Raw genomic sequence first — 16,236 nt, 5'->3', positions numbered from 1 at the left:
CACGATTTTTGTTCTCATCCTGAAGCAAAGTTCTTAACCCGAGGTAACATTTCTGGGTTAGCAGAGTCTGTAACCTGAAGCGTATGTAACCCGAGGTACCACTCTCTCTCTCTCTCTCTCTCTCTCTCTCTCTATCTATCTATCATCTATCTATCCATCTATCCATCATCTATCTATCTATCTATCTCTCTATCTATCATCTATCTATCTATCTATCTACAGTGGTACCTCGGGTTAAGTACTTAATTCGTTCCGGAGGTCCGTTCTTAACCTGAAACTGTTCTTAACCTGAAGCACCACTTTAGCTAATGGGGCCTCCCGCTGCCGCCGCGCCGCCGGACCACGATTTTTGTTCTCATCCTGAGGCAAAGTTCTTAACCTGAGGTAATATTTCTGGGTTAGCAGAGTCTGTAACCTGAAGCGTATGTAACCCGAGGTACCACTCTATCTATCTATCTATCTATCTATCTATCTATCTATCTAATCTGTACCCTGCCTTTTTTCTCCAAAGACCTTGAGGTGGCCTACGTGGCTCTCTCCCTTCTCATTTAATCTCCATGACAACCCTTTGAGGTAGGTTAGGCTGAGAGGACACAGGGACTGTCTTAAAGTTGCGCTCAGTGAACTTTTGTGGATGAGATGAAGGTTTGAACCCTGGTCTCCTAGGTCCTAGTCAGGTTGGATAGCTCAGTTGGTTTGAGCGTGGTGCTGATACCGTTGAGGTTGCAGGTTCGATCCCCGCAGGAGACAGCTGCATATTCCTGCATTGCAGGGGGTCAGATGAGATTATCCTTAGGGTCCCTTCCAACTCTGATTCTAGTCTGATGCTGTAACCACCACACCATGCTGGCTCCCCAGTGGATGATGTCTACCTGCGCTGTAAGAGGCAGTGGTATGCTGGGCATCACAGGTGGGGTGTGTGAGGTGCTCAGGTCCTGCTTGCAGGCTTTCCAAAAGGCAACTGGTTGGCCACTGGGAGAACTGGATCCTGGGACTAGATTGGCCATTGGCCTAATCTAGAAGAGCTCATCTAGGTTCTTAAGAAGCCCCTTAAGAGTCAACATCAACACAACAGTCATTTCGCAGATAGCAATTCATGGGCACGTGTTGTTGTTGTTGTTAAAGGTAAAGGTAAAGGGACCCCTGACCATGAGGTCCAGTCGTGACTGACTCTGGGGTTGCGGCGCTCATCTGGCTTTATTGGCCGAGGGAGCCGGCGTACAGCTTCCGGGTCATGTGGCCAGCATGACTAAACTGCTTCTGGTGAACCAGAGCAGCGTACGGAAACGCCGTTTACCTTCCCACCAGAGTGGTACCTATTTATCTACTTGCACCTTGACGTGCTTTCAAACTGCTAGGTGGGCAGGAGCAGGGACCGAGCAACGGGAGCTCACGCCGTCGCGGGGATTCGAACCACCGACCTTCTGATCGGCAAGTCCTAGGCTCTGTGGTTTAACCCACAGCGCCACCCGCGTCCCATTTAGGACGCCCATTTAGGCTTCATTCCTGATGGTGAACAAACAGCAATCTTTAATCAGGACTACACCTGGTAGGAAGCAGATGCTCCACCAGTGAACTACATCCCTTCTGAGGAACATAGGGATCTGCCTTCTACTGAGTCCACCCAACTCAGTATTGTCCACACTGACTGGCAGCGTCTCTCCAGGGTTCCAGACAGGGACACTTCCCAGCCCTACGTGTCGATGCTGGGGATTTTTCTGCATGCAAGGACCTTTTGCACGCAAGGCAGATGTCGTACCACAGGCAGAGATGCAGCTGCATTGAAAGGGTCAAGTTAAACACAGACACCCCTTTCTACCTCTGTTTCTCTGCTTGCAAGGGGTCGATCTGTTCAGCGGTAGGGGAGGGGTGGTGTTTAACTTGACCCTCATCTCTTCCTCTTTGCGAAAGGGTGTGCGGACAGCCTAGCTCTAGGAGTCTAGCATGCAGAATCCTTGCTCTTGGAAAGGAACCCTCACCCACTCAACACGCACCGAACGCAGTGTGGAGAGAAACCGTTTGTCGGGTGACAGTGTGCATGTGCGTGAGAATATGCATGCGCACGCCAAGGGTCCAGATGTTTTCACCGAAAGCAGGAACAGCTCACATGAGAGCAACAGCTGGCCTCCAACCAGACTCCCCCAAATAAAAAACTCCCAAAGGGACGGAACAGAAATTTGGCTGCCGGTGCCAAGTGCAGATATCATCTGCTCTCTGTGGACACCCAACCTTGTTTGTTTCCTTGGTTGCCCTCCCCTCTTCCTCCCCACACCCAGCAAGAGGGAGCAGTAGGGAGGGAGGGAGTTTCCTTCCCTGGCTGTGGTACCCCAAATTAACAAATCTGCTAAGCGCTGCTAAACAGGGCAAGGGTGGCTCAGTTGAGGAGGCCTCTGTTCTGACTGTCACTGTCTGTTGTTCTGTGTTTTAAAAAAGGAAAATACAGTGGTACCTTGGGTTAAATATGCTTCAGGTTGCATACGCTTCAGGTTACAGACTCTGCTAACCCAGAAATAGTGCTTCAGGTTAAGAACTTTGCTTCAGGATGAGAACAGAAATTGTGCTCTGGAGGCCCCATTAGCTAAAGTGGTGCTTCAGATTAAGAACAGTTTCAGGTTAAGAACAGACCTCCGGAACAAATTAAGTACTTAACCTGAGGTACCACTGTAGAGAGATGGAGGGCATAGAAAACAGGTAGAGTGGTGGGGAAGGGGTTAAGATAACCGCCACTCGAATTGGGGGGGGGGAGAGAAAGGGTTACGTTAGCCACTACCCAGAGAGGTGTGTATGAGGGATGGGGTGAAGTTAACCCCCCCCTTGAATGGGTGTATGTGAGGGAAGGGGTTCAGTTAACCACCACTCGAAGGACAGGTGAAGGAGGAGGCAGTGAGTTTAGTTAGCCACCCCCCCTTCCTGCCTGCGGGTTTTTCCTCTACTAAAAATACCCTTCCGCTGTGCTATGGCATTATTCAGCAGATACAGAGCTGGGAACCGGCACCCGTGCTTGGAATAAATGTGCAGTTAGAGAGAGATGTACAAACACTCTCTCTCACTTTCTCTCTCTCTCACACACTGAGCCTTGGTGTTCACAAACAGCCTTGTACAGGAGTTGCATGTGGAAGAATCGTGAGGAGGGGGGGGCAGATAACACGCACATGGGGTGCAGGCGGGACTCCCTGGCAACCGGGGAAGAGAGCCAGGAATAACCACCTGTCTTGCAGAGTAGCTCTAATTTAGAAAATGGGGAATGAGCAGGGATGCGGCGGGGACAAAAAGGCATGTGTCGATCGGTTTTTAAAACCCCGTTCTGCTCAAGGGATCTCTCTTTTGAGTTGCTGGAGGCGGCTGGCATTGGCCGGCACTCTGGCACCACATTTCCTTATGCGCCCCCCCCAGGCATGCACCTCCCCCCCCTTTCATTGCCCCACCCACCCACTCACTTGCAGAATCATGGCTTAGCAGCAGAGCTGGTCCTGCAGGAGATCCCAGCTTCAATCCCCAATGGCCTCTCCAGGTCGGGTTAGGAAACCCTGCTTGCAACCCCGGGGAGCTGCTGCCGGTCAGTGCGGACCATGCTGAGCTGCATGGACTGGTCCTCTGACGCAGTGTAGTGCATGACTGTAGCTCAGCGGTAGAGCATCGGTTGGTTGCAGGTCCAGCAATCTCCTAAGTAGGGCTGGGAATGCCCTTCGTCTGAAATTTTGGAGCGCTGCTGCTGGTCAGTGTAGACAGTATGGAGCTAGATGGACTCAGTATAAAAGCAGCTCCCAGTTCTCTTTAAAATCAGCTGTTGGTGCAAAAACATGAGGGCTGGTATCCAGTGGCGTAGTGCGGGGGGTGCAGGGGGGCCAGCTGCACCGGGCGCAACATCTGGGGGGGCGTGCTCGCACTCTCAGCTCTCTGCCCCTACCTGGCTCACTCACTCTCTCTCACTGCAGTGCTGGCTGTGCGAATCCGATCCGAGCCGCCGGGTCGCCACCCACTGTGGAGGGGGTGGGTGCCAGGCGTGTGGTGCGGAGAGAGAGCGAGGGACTATCTGGGGGAGGGACAGTGCAGCGGCCGCCCAGCGCAGCGCTGAGCGCGGGAGAGAACCACACCAGACCAGACCAGGCAGCAGCAATAAGAAGCTGGCAGCGGCGGCAGGTTAGGGGTTAGGGGGCGCAAATTACTTGCCTTGCCCCGGGTGCTGACAACCCACGCTACGCCACTGCTGGTATCTTTGTAGGAGGAAAGTAGCTTGGATCCTGGCCAGCTTTCTGGTTGCCCCTCATTTTTAAAGGGTAGAAAAGCGGTGGGTGCTGCAACAAAATGTTTCAGCAGGAAATGTTCCTGCCCAGGGTGCCAGCCACTTATCGCTGCCATTTTATCCTCTTCTCTTTCCCCTATGAATCCATCAGTCTTCTGTGCCTGCTGGACATGCTCAGTCCTCACTGGTTTGCTTTTTTGGAGGGGGGGGTTCCCCTCCTTGTAGAATTCCTTCCAATTTCATTTTTGTACTGTTGCAAAATTTGGGGTTTCCCTCAAACCGCTGCGGTTTCTCTTGCACCTAGTGCTGTTTTGGCTACATGAGGATACAGCTGGCGGAATGAATTTGCTTATTAATATATAGCAGCGGGGGTGGGGGGACCTTTTCCAAAGCCCAAGAGCGGCATTCCACCCCCCTTTTTAAAAATGCATTTTCCATTTTTCTATTTACAAATCATACTTTACTGTCAAATATTCTTTCCAAGGCATTCGTAATAGATCCACTATTGCTGCATATCCATATATTAATTCACCCTACTTTCCCCCTTCCAGTCCTCCTTTTTATTTGTTGTTCAGAGGATTACCCCTATTTGTAGTTTTGATTTAGCATCAACTCCCCAAAAGTTTCCCCATTAGCCCTTCATTTGTTTTCCATCCTGATTCCTTATTTTGGCTGTTGTGCTCGTGAGTTTGGCATCTTCTGTCAATTCATACAGCCATTGTTCTTTTGCTGATGTTTGTTTTCCTTTCCAACTTTTAGCATGCACTATTCCAGCCGCCGCTGCTGCATAAAGAAATAAATTGAGTACCCTCGAGGGGAACTCATCACCAATTATCGCTAATAGAAAGGTTTCTGGTTTCTTTGGAAATGCATTTAAAATAAATAAATTAAAAAAGCTCACCATAGACGATCTCTTAGTATTTGGCGGCATAGTATTTGCCACCACCTATGTATAATAATAATTTTTTATTTATACCCCGCCCTTCCCTGTTAAAAAACCGGGCTCAGGGCGGCTAACAACAAATTTAAAACACTTAATTATAAAAGAAGCATTAAATACAGGATAAAAACATGAATAACAATAAAATTCAAAATTCAAAAATCAATTTAGGGGAAATAAGCATTAGATATGTATGAAAGATCCCTCAATCTCTTCACATTTCCAACACAGTTTGGACCCTCTCTTGTACATTTTAACCAATTGACTGGGCGTCAGATACCAACCATAGAGACTTTTTTGTATGCTTTTCTTTATCAAATAGCAGGCGGAACAGTTTATGGTTCTGTTCCAGGGCTTTTCCCAGGCTATGATTTCGATGTTCTAACCCAGGCATAGGCAAACTCCAGTCCTCCAGATGTTTGGGACTACAATTCCCATCATCCCTGACCACTGGTCCTGTTAGCTAGGGTTGATGGGAATTGTAGTCCCAAACCTCTGGAGGGCCGGAGTTTGCCTATGCCTGTTATACTCCGATACCTATAGCCCAGTGTACCATTGCGCCGGAGGCCTGCATTCCCACCTGGGCAACATTCTGGGGGCCACATGCCACTGACGGTCAGGACCGGGGCAAAAATGGGCAGTCCAGTGAATATAAATAAAACAATAATAGATTGTAGGCAGGGCCAGCCACAACAGTTTTATAATCTCCACACCCGCCTTTGAAGTTATATCTGTGTTCTATTTCCCAGCTTGGTTTCAGTGACATGCTGGCAGACATCCTTGAGACTTCTCTTTTTATTCGCGAGCGGCTCTTGAGGATGTGCAGAGCGCACAGCTGAGCAGCCACACTGGACCGCCTTGTGGCTGTGCTTGGTTTAGGGTGGACGGCTAGCGGTCCTGCAAACTGCATTTCCAAGCACACTTGAAACCATCAACGCCTCCCCTCTGGAAAGCGAATGTCTTCCCTGTGGGATCAGAATATTTGGGGAGAGAGCGGTTGTATCCTATGCTAGCCCTCCTCCGAGTTAGACCCATTGAAATGAACAAGCAAACTGAGGCCCTTGTGCCTACTTGTGAGTAGGATTACACCCCGGGCCTCTTTCAGACGGGGAGGCAAGCAATCCTTCCTTCTCTGCTTCTACAAAGGCTGTGGGTTGATTTGAAATGGATAAGGGGAATTTATCTGACTCATGGGCGCCACCTGCTGAGACCTAGTTTCTTTCCTCCGCTTAGCCAGAGTCTATCAGCCACAGAGGATTGCTTTTGGAGTGGGGGGGGGGCGCGGCGGCGCTGCTTTCCGAAGGGACTCCTGCTAAGCTTGCTGGGTTTTAAGCCGGGAGAGCACTTCTGATGCCAGGCGGGGCTGTGACTTGAAAACGAGCTGCACAGAAACAGAATAGCTCCTGAGCATGCACAGAGTACTGACAAAACTGCTACCCCTACCCCACCCCTTGGAGCTGGGGTGCTTGGATTTCCATGTTTTGCCAGGTGTCGAATGTCATTCTCATAGGGCTTGTATGAATGCCTTTGATTACTGGTTGCGGGGGGGGGGTTCTGTTGTGCAGGCTTCCCTGCTGGGGCATCTGGTCGGTTATTGCGGGGTCAGGATGCTGCGGTCGACAGATCCCTTTATTTAGCCTTGTCACGCAGGGCTTTTCTTACCCTAGAGAATAAGGCTACCGGTGACTATTAGCTGTGATGATTCAGTAGTGCTTCTGAATGCCAGAGAGAGGTTAGAGCTCTCTTATGCTCAGCTTCTGTTTGCATTGGGTTGGCTGCTGTTAGGACAGGAAGCAGGAATAGATGGACCATTGGCCATCTCCGGCAGGACCCTTCCTGGGTTCTTCTGCAAACAGTCTTAAGACTGAGCTGCTTCTCTTGAATGAATTTTATTATTTCGGTCACAGACCAGGTCCAGCCCACATACAATATCAAGGAAGTCATAAAACACGATAGGGATACATTTGAATTTGCAGTTAGGTATAACAGGGACGGGACGTGGGTTAAACCACAGAGCCTAGGGCTTGCCGATCAGAAGGTCGGCGGTTCAAATCCCCGCAATGGGGTGAGCTCCCGTTGCTCGGTCCCTGCTCCTGCCAACCTAGCAGTTCGAAAGCACGTCAAAGTGCAAGTAGATAAATAGGTACCGCTCCGGTGGGAAGGTAAACGGTGTTTCCGTGCGCTGCTCTGGTACGCCAGAAGCGGCTTAGTCATGCTGGCCACATGACCTGGAAGCTGTACGCCGGCTCCCTCGGTCAGTAAAGCGAGATGAGTGCCACAACCCCAGAGTCAGCCACGACTGGACCTAATGGTCAGGGGTCCCTTTACCTTTACTTATAACAGGGACAATACAGATATAGCAACAGTTAAAAATATATATAAATTAAAACTTACTCACTAACATATAACCTAAAATTATCATTTAAAACCTTAATCATTATGATAGCACAGCTTGTTCCCTAAGTTTTATGGCAATTGCACAGAATTTGGCTACCCTTAACGTGATCTCAGGATCCTTGTCCTCTCCCAGGAATTTAGACATGGAAGTTCGGATTCATTTGGAGATTTTTGCATAGCAGGGGTAAGAAATACCGAGTGTATATCCCCGTAGAAACGGCAGCGTAACAAGGCATGAGAGACAGTTTCTACCTCCGTCAAGCCGCAGGGGCAGACTCGTTCCGCGTATGGTTTACCCTCAAATCTGCCCTGCAATAAGGCAGGTGGGAGCACGTTGAATATAGCGAGGGTAAATGACCGTCTGTATTTAGGTATTTGTGTGAGCTGCTTCTCTTCCCTTCCAGTGCCATTGGAGGGTGAACCTGGGGGGCTTCTGCACGCAGGGCAGGTGCCCTACCCCCAAGCTGTGGTGCTTTCCTTAAACGTAACAGCAAGACTGCGGTTCTGAACAAGGGGCTGCTTTAAACAGGGATTTGAATAGTTGCCCCATAGCAAATTGGACCATTGGCCCATCTAGTTCAATGCTGTCTACACTGACCGGCAGTGGCTCTCCAGGGTTTCAGGCGGGTCTCTCTCCCTGATGCCATCAGGGACTGAACCCAGGACCTTCCACGTGCAAAGGAGATGCTCTGCCACTGACCTGTTGAACTCCACTGCCGTCAGAGGTCTTTTTAACTGGAGATGTGGGGAATTGAAGCCAAATAATTTCTTGGGCTCCATGATCACTGCAGATGGTGACAGCAGCCACGAAATTAAAAGACCCCTGCTTCTTGGGAGAAAAGCAATGACAAACCTAGACAGCATCTTAAAAAGCAGAGACATCACCTTGCCAACAAAGGTCCATATTGTTCAAGCTATGGTTTTCCCAGTAGTGATGTATGAAAGTGAGAGCTGGACCATAAAGAAGGCTGATCGCCGAAGAATGGATGCTTTTGAATTCTGGTGCTGGAGGAGACTCTTGAGAGTCCCATGGACTGCAAGAAGATCAAACCTCTCCATTCTGAAGGAAATCAGCCCTGAGTGCTCACTGGAAGGACAGATCCTGAAGCTGAGGCTCCAATATTTTGGCCACCTCATGAGAAGAGAAGACTCCCTGGAAAAGACCCTGGTGTTGGGAAAGATGGAGGGCACAAGGAGAAGGGGACGACAGAGGACGAGATGGCTGGACGGTGTTCTCGAAGCTACCAGCATGAGTTTGACCAAACTGCGGGAGGCAGTGGAAGACAGGAGTGCCTGGCATGCTCTGGTCCAGGGGGTCACGAAGCGTCGGACACAATTAAACAGCTAAACAACAACAGCAATGCCAGCTGCTGAGGATCACCACCAGGGAGAGAGCTGCCATTGCAGTCTCGTCCTGCTTCCGGCCATCCTGGAAGAGGCATCTACTTGACCTCTGGGAGAAGAGGCTGCTGGCCTAGATGGACCGTTAGACTGATCCAGCAGCCAGGCTGTTATTGCATCCTTGGGCCGTGAAGCCTTCCTCCTGCATCCAAGGCTTGTGTCAGTTTTTCTGCCTTCTTGAGAAAGGAAATGCAGCCCTTTCTCATTAGTGTACTGGGAGCTGTCCTCCTCCTCCTCTTCCTCCATGTAAACCTCTGTTTGTTTGTTTGTTTGTTTGTTTGTTTGTTTGCTTGCTTGCTTGCTTGCTTGCTTGCTTTCTTGCTTGCACACACCTGCCTGCCTCCAATTCCCTTAACGAACACAGCCAGAGATCTGCAATATTCCTGTCTGTCTTCTTCAGAGAGGAGACGTTTCCTTTATCTTATATTGAGTGGTGGGCTCTTGTGCTTTGCCAGTGCCTTCCACGTGGCCCATAATAGCAGGTCTTCTCCCTAGCGGGTCTTCTCACCCTGACCTTGTTGCTTGCCTCGCCATCCCAGTGCTGGGAATCACAGCAAAGTTTTATTTTTAAAAACTCTTTTGGATAAGTCTTAGATAAGTCATCCACGTCACATTAGGGTGGATGCGGCTTTCTGACTTGTTAGGTCCTGTTCTCTTTTAATAATGTGAAAACCCTAATTATCTATAGAAGATTTTAAAAAGTGAGCACCTCCTTATATGCCCAGAATATTTCCTTGTCCAGGTTTTCATTGAATTGCTGAGCTAAGAACATCAGAAGCTGCCCCATAGGAGGCAGCTTCCTAAGACCCTGTTTTAATCAACCCTCGGTTCAGAACCATGAGGACTAGAATCTTACTATCATATTTAAGGAAAGGGACACACAGTTACCTCAAGCTAAACATGAGTGGCACCTCCCAGGAGTGGCACCCCATGACCCCATTGGCAACCTTTGTCTCCAAGGAAAACCCTGAAAAACGAAAGATTCCCACAGGCTACTAAAGAATGCTAAAAGGTGGAGGCCTATGCAGTGGTACCTTGGGTTAAGAACTTGATTCGTTCTGGAGGTCTGTTCTTAACCTGAAACAGTTCTTAACCTGAAGCACCACTTTGGCTAATGGGGCCTCCCACTGCTGCTGCACAATTTCTGTTCTCATCCTGAAGCAAAGTTCTTAACCCAAGGTAATATTTCTGGGTTAGCGGAGTCTGTAACCTGAAGTGTATGTAACCTGAAGCATATGTAACCCAAGGTACCACTGTATGATATATGGGGGCGAGAACCCAGGTGACAACAGCCACAGTCTGGCCGCCATGGTCTAGACTAGGTAGGATCCTGCTCGCACCAGGCCTGATCCCCTTGGTGGAAACAACAAATATCAGCAACGTTAAGATCACAGGCCATGCTCCAGTAGAAGCTACCCTCAAACTAGGAGAGGAAATACAAACCACCCCATCATGGTCCTTCAAACACCCCATACTGGCCACAGACCAAACAACAAGGGAGAGTCTCTTGACAGCATAACCACCCACCTCCTCTGGGATGCAACGAAAGCAGTTTCCAGGTGAGCTCGTATATAAAAAAAGGAAAGGGGCACTGCATGGTGTCTCCCTTGCATGCAGAAGGCCCTGGGTTCAAATGCAAATAACATTTCCAGATAGGGTTGGACAGCCTTGCAAAACCCTGTCTAGTTCAGCATCCTCTTCTCGCAGTGGCCATCTGGATTCCTGCAGGAAGCCAAAAGGCAGAGCGTAAAGGAAAGAGCCTTTCTCTCACTGTTATTCCTGTTGTTGTTGTTTAGTCGTTTAGTTGTGTCCCACTCTTCGTGACCCCCTGGACCAGAGCACGCCAGGCACTCCTGTCTTCCACTGCCTCCCGCAATTTGGTCAAACTCATGCTGGTAGCTTCGAGAACACTGTCCAACCTTCTCGTCCTCTTTCGTCCCCTTCTCCTTGTGCCCTCCATCTTTCCCAACATCAGGGTCTTTTCCAGGGAGTCTTCTCTTCTCATGAGGTGGCCAAAGTCTTGGAGCCTCAGCTTCACGATCTATCCTTCCAGTGACCACTCAGGGCTGAATTCCTTAAGAATGGAGAGGTTTGATCTTCTTGCAGTCCATGGGACTCTCTAGAGTCTCCTCCAGCACCAGAATTCAAAAGCACCCATTCTTCGGCGATCAGCCTTCTTTATGGTCCAGCTCTCACTTCCATACATCACTACTGGGAAAACCATAGCTTTTACTATACGGACCTTTGTCGGCAAGGTGATGTCTCTACTTTTTAAGATGCTGTCTAGGTTTGTCATTGCTTTTCTCCCAAGAAGCAGGCATCTTTTAATTTCGTGGCTGCTGTCACCATCGGCAGTGATCTGTTATTCCTAGGAATATAATTAGAGGCCTGCTGGACCAGGCCAGTGGTCCATTTGTTCCAGCATCTTCTCACAGTGTCCAGCCAAATGTATCTTGGGGAGCCTGCAATGGGAACCTGAGAGCAAAAGCAGCTCTCCCTGCTTGCGATTCCCAGTAACGGATAATTCAGAGGCCTGCTGCCTCCGACAGGGGAGGCAGGACACGACTCTTGTTCCTCACCCCTCTTTGCGTGAGCCTTGTCATAAATCATCTCTGACCTTTCAGTTCCCTTCCCTATTTAGCTCCGACCTTTAACATGGGACCTCGTTTTCTTGACAAGTTTGTCCCTGTGTGCACAGTTGATCGGCAGCTTACGTTTTATTTGCAGGAGGGGTCACTTTGAAGTCAGTTGATGGGCAAATTTTGCCTCCCTCCCTGTAGGATAGCTGGCAAATCCCCATTGCCAAACCAGCCACCCCTTAACTGCCAAAGACCTGTGCAGAGAGGTCTTCAGCATAAAGCAAATGTTCCGCAACACAGATGTTCAACGCAGCTCTGTGGGGTGGGAGTTTCACAATTTAGTGCTGTTGACATGAATCACCTTAAGCTGGGGCAAGAGTCCTGACTTCCTAGTCAAAGGCGTTATCCGTATTCATCCTGATGCAGAGCTCTGTGTAACTTCAAACCTTGTGTATTCTAAGAGTTCTGTGTAACATGGAAGATGATTTTTTTCTATAACAACACTACTCCCCACCCTTCAACCTGGACAAAGTCCTAGACTTAATCTAAAAACACTGAGAGATTTTCAAGTGTTCTTTAATCCTTCAAATTCCCTGGGTTGAGCCTTAGCTTAGTAAATGGTGGCCTGAGCTTTTGGTTGAATTGCCCCCTGCCCAAACTTCCTCCACTTTCTGCAAAATAGAATTCGGGGAAGGCAAGTGTTTCAGGCGAACATTGAGTGGGCCTGTTTGTCTCTGTGTACGTACATCATATTTCACTTTTATGCTCCCATACTTCACGAGCCTCTTCACATCCAGGAGATGTTGGGAATTAGATTTCCTCTCCCCCCCTTCTCCTTCTTTGGGAAGAAGAAAAAATTGCATGCCAAAACCCCCATAATTCTGAGAGTGATGGGTTGAGAAACTTGGACCCAACTGATCCCTCAAGAAACCAAGCCAAAATAACCCCATCTGGCTTTTGCCTGTTTAACGATCTGGTAGAGAGGCTGCGAAAGACGAGGGAGACGTACTTTGGGATCCCGTTGCTGACAGCTGGGCCCTCTGTCCTCGCCCAAAAGCAAGACAAATCCCATCTTTAAGATGAGAATGTCCAGCGTTGTCAACTGGCCGGCAACTTGATTTTATGTTGCTGTTGTCCGGCCGTGGCACCAGGGTATTGATAGGGGTGGGCCCGGCTTCAGCTGGGGAGGGTGGGATATAAATAAAATTATTATTATTATTATTATTATTATTATTATTATTATTATTATTAACCCTGTCTTTTCCTGCCTGGTTCAAGTGCTTCTGGGTAGGAAATGATTTCCTCTCTCTCTCTCTCTCTCTCTCTCTCTCTCTCTCTCTCTCTCTCTGTGTGTGTGTGTGTGTGTGTGTGTGTGTTGAATTAGAGCGGGGAGAAGGGGGACTTCAGGCATTTGGGCTGAATGTGGCCCTCCAGACCTTTCTGTCTGGCCCTTGAAATTCTCTCCAGATGCCACCTCCCCAGTGTTTCCTTCCTTGGTTGCCAAAATATGCCTTTCTAGCCAACAACCTTCCTGGTTGCAATTTTAACCCGTTGGTTCTCTAATCCTGCCTTCTGGAGCATCGGAGTACAAGTCTACTGTTTCTCCTGCATGCATTGTTAACAGGATGCAAATGATTCTTGGCAGTGTTTTCTTTCTTAAAAACAAAATAAAATGTTTAGGTGTACTCCTGTTTGGACTCAAGAAAATGACCATTTTATAGTTCAAATCGGGAAAAATGAAAACAGTAAATGGACAAAAGTAGAAAAAGTCACAAAATTTTAAGGGTTATGCGTACCACTACGTTCCCCCACCCCCCAAAAAAGAATTTTTTTTGCATCTTCCAAGGGAATAAGAGTGAACAGGGTTGCAGCGTTAGTGTTTTTGCCAGGGGTGTGGAAACTCTGGCCCTCCAAACCCCTTTTCCTGGCCCTGGGGGCTCCCCCCAGGCCACACCCACTCCCTGGCCTTCCTCTGCCCTCTCCTGGAGTGTTTTTGCAAGACTGGCATTTGTCCTTGAACTCTGATCACGGCCAGATGAGGGATAGAGAGGGGGCGCAAAAGCATCTACAGAAATGAGCCTATGGTCCTGATTGGTTTGCAAGGAGATCAGGCAATGTTGTATCAAATAAAGGGGTAGCTCAGTCGATAAAGCACGAGACTCTTAATCTCAGGGTTGTGGGTTCGAGCTTCCTGTTGGGCGAAATATTCCTGCATTGCAGGGGGTTGGACTAGATGACCCTCGTGGTCCCCTCCAACTCTACAGTCTTATGACTTTTTGCCCTTTCACTGCATCTCCTCCCCTCCATGACATTCCTTATTGTAATTTGTCCAATTTCTTCTTTTGGGGGTGGGGGTTGGAGAGCAGGTTTGTTGTGCTAGACTTTCCCTATTGACTGTAATTGCTCACCCTGCCTTTTCCAGTCCATGACTGGAGCCCACCCCCCAAAAAAGGAATAGCTTGGTTGAGGATGTAAGGACATAAGGAGGACATGGATCAGGCCAATGCCCATTCAGTTCAGCATCCTATACTCACAGTGGCCAACTAGATGCCTGCAGGAAACCTTCAGAGCAGGACCCCCCAAGCACAAGAGTCCTCCCCCAACTCGGCCGTTTCCAGCAGCTGATAATTCAGGGGAAAAATGGCTGCTTCTGACTGTGGAGGCAGAACGTAACCACGGTGGTTTGTTGCTTAGTTGTTTAGTCGTGTCCGACTCTTTGTCACCCCATGGACCAGAGCACGCCAGGCCCTCCTGTCTTCCACTGCCTCCTGCAGTTTGGTCAAACTCATGCTGGTAGCTTCAAAAACACTGTCCAACCATCTCGTCCTCTGTCGTCCCCTTCTCCTTGCGCCCTCCATCTTTCCCAACATCAGGGTCTTTTCCAGGGAGTCTTCTCTTCTCATGAGGTGGCCAAAGTACTGGAGCCTCAGCTTCATGATCTGTCCTTCCAGTGAGCACTCAGGGCTGATTTCCTTCAGAATGAATAGGGTTGATCTTCTTGCAGTCCATGGGACTCTCAAGAGTCTCCTCCAGCACCAGAATTCAGAAGCATCCATTCTTTGGCGATCAGCCTTCTTGATGGTCCACCTCTCACTTCCATACATCACTACTGGGAAAACCATAGCTTGAACTATACGGACCTTTGTTGGCTGGGTGATGTCTCTGCTTTTTAAGATGCTGTCTAGGTTTGTCGTTGCTTTTCTCCCAAGAAGCAGGCGTCTTTTAATTTCGTGGCTGCTCTCACCATCTGCAGTGATCATGGAGCCCAAGAAAGTAAAATCTCTCACTGCCTCCATTTCTTCCCCTTCTATTTGCCAGGAGGTGATGGGAGCCTTATTCCTCCTCCTTGAGTTTGCCCAATCCTCTTAAAAACCCATCCCTTTGGGGCTTAGTTTCAATTGCGCTGCAGCTGCCTGTCCAAGCAGTGCTTGTGCTTTTGCAAATGTGATGCAGGAGCGTTAAATGTTGGTGCCATTGGCAGCCTGGCGCCTGGGTTGGCCTGACAGCAGTTTTGCTGTCCTCACGGGTCATCATCACCTGTCAGAATCTGAAGCATCACCTGTCTTCAGCTGAGCTCCCTCTCACTTCTTTCCCACTCAGACACTTCCAGCCAGTGGAGGCCAGTCTGTTAGGGCAAATAGGGCACCACTGCCTCAAACTCTCCACCAACACCGGTCACGTTTTTATACTTAAAACCAATAGGTTGCACTGTGACCTCCTTAGTGGCTGTGTTGCACTTACCCTTGTGTAAATTAAACATTAATAAATAAGGAAAAATGGTACGATGTGTTATAAGAAAGTACTAGAAAATATATTAAGTGTAAGGTAATAAGTATAAGTACTGTACATTCAATGTTGTAAATGTAAAGTACATCGGGAAATGAGAGGAAGTCTGTCTTGACATAGTTTAGTTTATTGGATTCGACTGTGGTTTATTTTTGTTTAGTCAGAAAGTATAAGAAAAGAGCACATATAAGAGCACGTGTAAGTACAAGTTTAAATCAATATTTAACGGTATAATTATTTAAGGCTGTTGTTATTATTATTAGTTTTACCTTTTCTTTGTACGTTTTACCTTTAGTTTTACCTTTTCATTGTCTGTTTTCACTATTTATTTCACATTTTTGTTTTTGTGGCTCTTTTTTTTGTTTTTTGTGGTTGTGTGGAACCCATTTCAACTACTGATTGTGTGACTGCAGTACAGTGGTACCTCGGGTTAAGAAATTAATTCGTTCCGGAGGTCCGTTCTTAACCTGAAACTGTTCTTAACCTGAGGCACCACTTTAGCTAATGGGGCCTCCTGCCGCTGCCACTGCGCAATTTCTGTTCTCATCCTGAAGCAAAGTTCTTAACTCGAGGTACTATTTCTGGGTTAGCGGAGTCTGTAACCTGAAGCGAGAGTGAGAGATTTTGCTTTCTTGGGCTCCATGATCACTGCAGATGGTGACAGCAGTCACAAAATTAAAAGACGCCTGCTCCTTGGGAGAAGGGCAATGGCAAACCTAGACAGCATCTTAAAAAGCAGAGATATCACCTTGCCAACAAAGGTCCGCATAGTTAAAGCCATGGTTTTCCCAGTAGTGATGTATGGAAGTGAGAGCTGGACCATAAAGAAGGCTGATCGCCGAAGAATGGATGCTTTTGAATTCTGGTGCTGGAGGAGACTTGAGAGTCCC

General features: G+C 48.4%; 1 protein-coding gene across 1 annotated transcript in view; it reads left to right on the top strand.

The window, feature by feature from the left end:
- KCNN3 (potassium calcium-activated channel subfamily N member 3) overlaps window positions 1-16,236 on the top strand; it is a 109,990-nt gene that overhangs the window by 42,068 nt on the left and 51,686 nt on the right. The gene's annotated exons all lie outside the window — the stretch shown is intronic.

Source organism: Podarcis liolepis (genome assembly GCF_965112155.1).
Source record: "Podarcis liolepis genome assembly, chromosome: 15".
Lineage (NCBI taxonomy): Eukaryota > Metazoa > Chordata > Lepidosauria > Squamata > Lacertidae > Podarcis > Podarcis liolepis.
This window is presented reverse-complemented; position numbering and strand designations above follow the sequence as displayed.